Here is a 7,470-nt window from a genome sequence, read left to right on the forward strand (position 1 = left end):
CTCATATGGTTTCCGGAGCCTGCCTGGAGCGATTTCTGAGTGGAGAGCCAGGAGTAACCCCCAGCACTGCCAGGTGTGGCCCCCAAACAAAAACAAACAAAAAAGAGATGTGAGGCAAGGGCTCAATTCCAGCACACGAAGGGGCTTGGGACCCTTGAGTTCTGCTGGGGTGCTTTCAATTTTTAAAAGTTCATGTTCGGGCCCGGAGAGATAGCACAGTGGCGTTTGCCTTGCAAGCAGCTGATCCAGGACCTAAGGTGGTTGGTTCGAATCCTGACGTCCCATATGGTCTCCTGTGTCTGCCAGGAGCTATTTCTGAGCAGATAGCCAGGAGTAACCCCTGAGCACCGCTGGGTGTGCCCCCCCCCCAAAAAAAAGTTCATGTTCATGGGGGTCTCAGGGGAGCTTTCACCCATCTGGCTTGTGTCCTACTACGCATCCTTGGCTGAGTCTGGGCTGAGCCAGGAGAAAGCAGCAGAACCGATGTAGGGGCAGTCTGGGGTTCGAGGAGCAGAACCCACCTTTGAGCCCCATCTAGGTATGATGCTCAGTGGCTGTGTGGGAGAGACAGAGGCAGCATGCAGGGTCCCTGTGTTGGGGGTCATGTGCAGAACTGGACCCACATCTACAGATTCGAGAACTTATGAGTACCTAGGGGCTCAGGCAGAGAGAGCACCTGGGGGTGCTTGCTTGTCAGCAGCTTAGAGTCCCCACAAGTGGTGGCAAGAATGGGGAGACTCCTAGGGAAAGTGTGAAGCTGTCTCTGTAGTCTCATCAAGAGTAAGAAAAAAACAGGAAAGTCCCCATTTACCCCTTTGTTCAGCTTTGTTTGGGGGGCACACAGAGCACCTCTGTGCTTGGGGGTCACTTCTGGGGATGCTCAGGGGACACTCTCAGCTCCATGTTCAGAGCTTGCTGACCTCCCTCTGGTCCTCACATAAATTTTAGAATAAGTTTCTTGTTTGTTTGTTTGTTTGTTTTAGTTTTGGGGCCACACCCAGCAGCGCTTCGGGGTTACTCCTGGCTCTGTACTCAAAAATCGATCCTGGGCCGGAGTGGTGGTGCTAGAGGTAAGGTGTTTGCCTTGCAAGTAGTAGCCTAAAACAGACCACGATTCAATCCCCCTGCATCCCATATGGTCCCTCCAAGCCAGGAGTGATTTCTCTCTCTTTTTTTTTTTTCAGGAACGATTTCTTTTTTTTTTTTTTTTTTTTTTTTTTTTTTTTGGTTTTTGGGCCACACCCTGTGATGCTCAGGGGTTACTCCTGGCTATGCGCTCAGAAGTTGCTCCTGGCTTCTTGGGGGACCATATGGGACGCCGGGGGATCGAACCGCGGTCCGTCCTAGGCTAGCGCAGGCAAGGCAGGCACCTTACCTCCAGCGCCACCGCCCGGCCCCTCAGGAACGATTTCTAAATGCATAGCCAGGAGTAACCCCTGAGCATCAAATGGGTGTGGCCCAAAAAACTTAAAAAATAAAAAATCGCACCTGGCAGGCACAGGGAACCATATGGGGTGCCAAGAATCAAACCCAAGTCAACTCGCATTGACCTCATGTAAGACAAACTCCCTACACACTCTGCTATTGCTTCAGCCTCCACACCACATTTCTTATTTTCTTTCTTTCTTTCTTTTTGTTTTTTGGGCCACACCCAGCAGTGCTCAGGGGTTACTCCTGGCTGTCTGCTCAGAAATAGCTCCTGGCAGGCACGGGGGACCATATGGGACACCGGGATTCAAACCAACCACCTTTGGCCCTGGATCGGCTGTTTGCAAGGCAAATGCCGCTGTGCTATCTCTCTGGGACCATTTCTTATTTTCTTAAAAACAAATTAACAGGGGGCCTGTGAGGTGGTGCTAGAGGTAAGGTGTCTACCTTGCAAGCACTAGCCAAGGAAGGACCATGGTTCAATTCCCCGGCATCCCATATGGTCCCCTCAAGCCAGGGGTAACCCCTGAGCATCAAACGGGTGTGGCCCCAAAAAACAAAAACAAACAAACAAACAGGGGCCGGAGAGATAGCATGGAGATAGGGCATTTGTCTTGCATGCAGAAAAACGGTGGTTCAAATTCCAGCATCCCATATGGTCCCCTGTGCCTGTCAGGGGTGATTTCTGAGCATAGAGCCAGGAGTAACCCCTGAGCACTGCTGGTGTGACCCCAAAACCAAATCAAAACAAAAAAAGATGGCCTCCAAGAGGGCATGTTGATGTTGCAGGGGTGTGACACTAAATTTAGGTCAGTTTAGGCCTAACATTCACCTGTCCTGGGTCAGCTAAGAACAAGACAGGCAAGGGAATCTTCACTCTGTTCAGTAGAAAGAAGTCTGATTAGAAGGAACCTAGAACTTTGGCCCTAGGGGGAAGAACAAGATTCCTTGAGTTTTGGGGATATCATAAACTAATGCTAAGACTATGAAAAACTTTTCAAAGAATTTTCCTCGGTTCCACGAGACCCTGGTTCCTATTTCATTGATGAGATATTCTCTGTCTCAGTTTCCTGTGGACTCAAGTGTGTGTGTGTGTGTGTGTGTGTGTGTGTGTGTGTGTGTGTGTGTGTGTGTGTGTGTGTGTGTGGTGGTGGTGGTGGTCAGGGAACAACCTCATGGTCTCACATACAAAAACTAAGATCTCTAGCTCTGAGCATGAGATTCCTCTTTTTGCTTTTTTTTTTTTTTAGTTTTTGGGTCACACCCGGCAGAGCTCAGGGGGTTACTCCTGGCTCCACACTCAGAAATCGCTCCTGGCAGGCTCAGGGGACCATGTGGGATGCCGGGATTCAAACACCGTCCTTCCGTATGCAAGGCAAATGCCCCACCTCTATGCTATCTCTCCGGCCTCAGAGATTCCTCTTTTATTTTTGGCGTGGGGAGACGAGATGGGCATAGAATCTGGCTGTGCTCAGAATCACTTCTGGTGGTGTTCAGGAGACTGTAGATGGTGCTAGGGATGGGATTGGGCTCAGTTACATGCCAGGCAAGCACATTCCCCCATCCTCTCATTTTAGTATCCCCTTTTTTGTTGTTGTTGCTTTTAGGTCACACCCAATAGTACTGCTTGGGGTATCGGACCCAAACTTCCCACATGCAAAATTCAGCACTTGAGCCATTCTCGAGATTTCTTTTCCATTTACCTGGTGACCCCAATATGTAGATCTGAGGAATCCCACTTCCTTGAGGAAGCAGAAACCAGAGGAGCTAAAAACCACATCTTTGCACAGAGTAGCCCCCTTGCATCCACTATGATGGGAGAAAAGTAAGGAGGTGCTGATCAAGTCAGACTTTGGCCTTTTCCAGAAGGTTCTGAAAAGAGCAAGGGAGGGAGCTAGGAAGGGGCCCAAAGGAGAGTTCTCACCAATGCATAGGGAAAAGATGAGGGGCCTCTGCAAGGAGAGAAATGAGAAGCAGGGAAGTAACAAATGTTACTTGGACACCAGCTCTCTGGACCTCCTGGGCTATTCTAGCTATTCAATTCCCTGTGCTATTATAACTATTAGAGCTGTAGCACAGCGGGGGAGGGCACTTGCCTAGCACATAGCCGACCCAGGTTTGATTCCTGGCACCCCAATAGGGTCCCTAAGCCCACTAGGAGTGATGCCTGAGCACAGAGATAGAAAGCCCTGAGCCCTGGCAGGTGGGGCCCCAGAAAAGAACACCAACAATTTCCAGGTCAAAGTCAGTCAGGCGTCAGGGGAGCAGGCCCATGTAGGAGGTCCTGGGTTTGAGCTCCGCAAAGCAGGTCTTCACACACTATGGGGGTGTCATTGGGAGCCCTCCAGCACTGTGAGATCTGAGTAGAGCAGATCTCAGATCTATCCAGGATATTGGGCTGAGGTACATGTGGAATCACTGAGGCCTCCTGTGGTGTAGACAGGTATGTAAGTTGGTGGTTGATGAATTTGACTGAGATGCAGAAAGAACGAACCCACGCAGCTGTATTGAAAGGCGAGTGTGCCCAGACCCCTGAAGCTACATCAGGAATCCCTGCGGTATAGTGGATGCCTCCATCGAAGGTAAAGCTCTTGGCCAGGCCAGGAGAAGAAACTGCATGGCTTCCAACCCCTTCAACTGGAGGCACTCAGGACCTGAGACTGACCTCAAAACCCAGAGAGGACCAGGACAATAGGACAGAAAGGAGGGGGCATGCCTAGCACATGGCTGACCCGGCTTCAATGCCCCATATCCCATAGAGTCCCTGAGTGCAGAGCCAGGAGTGACCCTGAGGGCCGCCGGAGAGATAGCATGAAGGCACAGCGTTCGCCTTGCATGCAGAAGGACAGTGGTTCGAATCCCGGGGCCCCATATGGTCCCCTGAGCCTGCCAGGAGCGATTTCTGAGCATAGAGCCAGGAGTAATCCCAAAGCACTGACGGATGTGACCCGAAAACCAAAACCAAAACCAAACCAAACCAAACCAAACCAACCAACCAAACAAACAAACAAACAAAAAACCAAGTGCATATGCCCCCCCATCAGAGGGGGGCCTTATGGGACTTCTCAGCCCAGAGAGGCAGCTTCTCCTCCTAAAGGCTGCCCAGGGGCCCCACTTCTGCTCTCCTGGAACTGAGTTTGCTCTGCAGGGCCACTAGTCCTTTTCTCTTTCCAGAATGAGCTTCCAGGCCACCCTCTCTCTGCTTTAGCTCATGCGTCATGAGGAGGACTATCACAGAGTTTCTGCTTTGGCATCTGCCTGTGTGACCTCCAGTCTCCTCCTCCTTCTCCTCCTCTTACTTCTCCTCCTCTTCAAACTCTTTTGTCTCCTCCTCCTCCTCCTTCTCCTCCTCCTCCTCTTCTTTTTCCCTCTTTACTTCCCCCCCTCTTTCTCTTCCTCCTCCTTTTTTGGTTTTGGGGACCTGCTGCCAGTGCTCAGGGGCTATTCCCAACTCTGCTCTAGGATTGACTCTGGCCACCCGCAAGCTTGCCTTCCCCTTCCCTTTCTTTTCCTGATCACCCACTCTTTTCTCAAAGGCACCTCACCATTTCCTCCGGACACTGTCTGTACCCCAGGCTGGGATTCTCCTGCCCTGAGTCCTTTGTCTGGAAGCCCCTGGAACCCAACTCTGCTGCCTGGTGCAGAGAGAAACAACCTACAGTGAGGGGCTTTTAGCTCAGCCCCCACCCCCTCAGCACAGCGGGCCAGGTGGAGGAGGGGACCAGCTGGTGGGCAAAGTCGGTTCATCGAGCTGCTGAGGGACCCCTGGGAAATCAAGGTGAAAGGCAGCAGCCTGCAAAGGGGGGCCTTGTTTATCAATCAGAGCGGCTAGGACAGGGACGGACCCCTGGGAAGGCCCAGCCTCCTTTTTCAGAGGTGGGTGCTGCAGGCCCTACCCCAATTCTGGACATCCCAGTCTAGCTCTGAAGCCACCAAGGTTTGCTGAGAAAAGCTCCATTCTGGTACTTAACAGAGAGAGCAAGTAGGGTGCAGTGGGATGCCCACCCTCCTGCACTGTGTTTGGGGGGCACAGCTGTTAATGGGCTGGGTTGTCACCTCCCAGCTGGGCCTTGCGGGACTGCAGTCAGCCCAAGACACAGAGGAGAAGGCAGGGGATGTCCAGAAGGAGCAGTAGCTAGAGGCCTTTGGGGGGTCCCAGCAAAGAAGGGGAAGCTGGCCCTCTCCTGGCACCTCACCTTCCCCATCCCATCAGATGAGAGTCTGCTCCCCCTTAATGAAGTTCATTACCAGTCACTCTAAGCTGGCAGCGCAGCCAGTGGAAGAATTAGGGGCGCCTTTAAATCGGGCTGAGAAGGCTGCTGAGCTGTGCCCAGACCACAGCCCTGTTTGAGAGTGGGTGAGGGGGACACAGACCCCAGAGGAGGTTCATTCTCAGAGTACCTTGCTTAGCTGGAGAGACTTGTGGGGTGGGGAGGAAGCGGGGTGATGAGGACTCTCCGAGCTCAGGGAGGTCCCAGGAGCAAGTTCAAGAACAATAAATAAAACTGTAGAGTCAGGAGGGATAGCACAGTGGGGAGGGCGCTTGCCTGGCACATAGCTGATCTGGGTTTGATTCCCAGTATCCCACAGGAACCCCTTGAAGCATCCCCAGGAGTGAATCCTGAACACAGAGCCAGATGTAAGCCCCAAGCACCCCTGGATAAGGCCTCAAAATCACACACACACAAAAAAATATGAACACAGAGCTGGGGCAGAAAACTGAGTGCAGAAGTTCTTTTTTTTTCTTTTTTTTGGTTTTTCGAGCCACACTCATTTGATGCTCAGGGGTTACTCCTGGCTAAGGGCCCACAAATTGCCCCTGGCTTGGGGGGACCATATGGGACGCCGGGGGATCGAACCATTGTCCTTCCTTGGCCAGCGCTTGCAAGGCAGACATCTTACTTCTAGTGCCACCTCACTGGCCCCAAGTGCAGAAGTTCTATCCCTGATAATCCCCAGTTTCCTAGCACCATTGAGTGTGACCTTCCCTGCCCCCAAATTAGACAAACAAATAAGTGGGGCTGGAGCGATAGCACATTGGTAGGGTGTTTGCCTTGAATGCGGCCAACCTGGGATGGACTCAGTATTCAATCCCCAGCATCCCATACGGTCCCCTGAGTCTGCCAGGAGCGATTTCTGAGTGCAGAAGCAGAATGACCACTGATCGCTGTAGTGTAGCCCAAAAAGAAAAAAAAGAAAAAAGAAAAAGAAAAAGAAAAGAACAAATAAGAACACATGGGAACTTTCTGCTTTAACAAAAATAATTTATTTGACAACCCTGCCAAGCAGCAGGGTAGTGGGAACTAACACTGCATACATGTTTCCCTTGTGAACCCCGAGAACACCTCAAGAAAAATGACCAAACCCCACCCAGCCAGCATCCTTCACCCACAAAGCCAGCATCTACAAGGAAACCCAAACCAGAAGACAGAGACCCATATGAAGAAGGTAAGTCAGAAAGACCAAGGCTCCTCAAAACATTCAGTCCCTGACATTCAGAGCTAAGCCCAAAGCCAAGGCACCAGCATCTCTGCATCCCCTTCTGCCCAGCCTCAGCCCCAAGCAGCTGCCCCTAAACAGTGTCCCTGGGAGAATGTCCCACTGCTCCTCCAGGATCCTGGGGACCAGCCTGGTGCCCAGGGGCTTCCAGACCTCCCTGAAATCATTCTGCCAGATCTGAGAGGCTGGAGGAATGGGGGGTCGGGGGACATGCAAGGGCCCCTTCTCTGGCATCAGAGATTTTATGGCTCCAGAAGGGTCAGGAGGGAGAGAACCCTAAAATACTGACACACCATACCAGCCCAGTGGACCTTACCCTAACATGGAATCCCAGAGAATCAGGTCTCAAAGAGCCAACCGGGGGTGGGGTGGTGGTGGGTAGGGTTCCAGATGCACCTCAACCCAAACCGTACCCAGACTCTAGCTGGTGGAACACTTAGCCCCCAGCCTCCCCCCCACCCCCACCCCCACCCCCGAGTCTACGGGATATGTCCACTTTGTTGAAAGTCAAGGGAGATGCCCAGAGCAGCGAGTTTTTCAGAA

The sequence above is a fragment of the Suncus etruscus genome, chromosome 7 (genome assembly GCF_024139225.1).
Source record: "Suncus etruscus isolate mSunEtr1 chromosome 7, mSunEtr1.pri.cur, whole genome shotgun sequence".
NCBI classification, from domain to species: Eukaryota; Metazoa; Chordata; class Mammalia; order Eulipotyphla; family Soricidae; genus Suncus; species Suncus etruscus.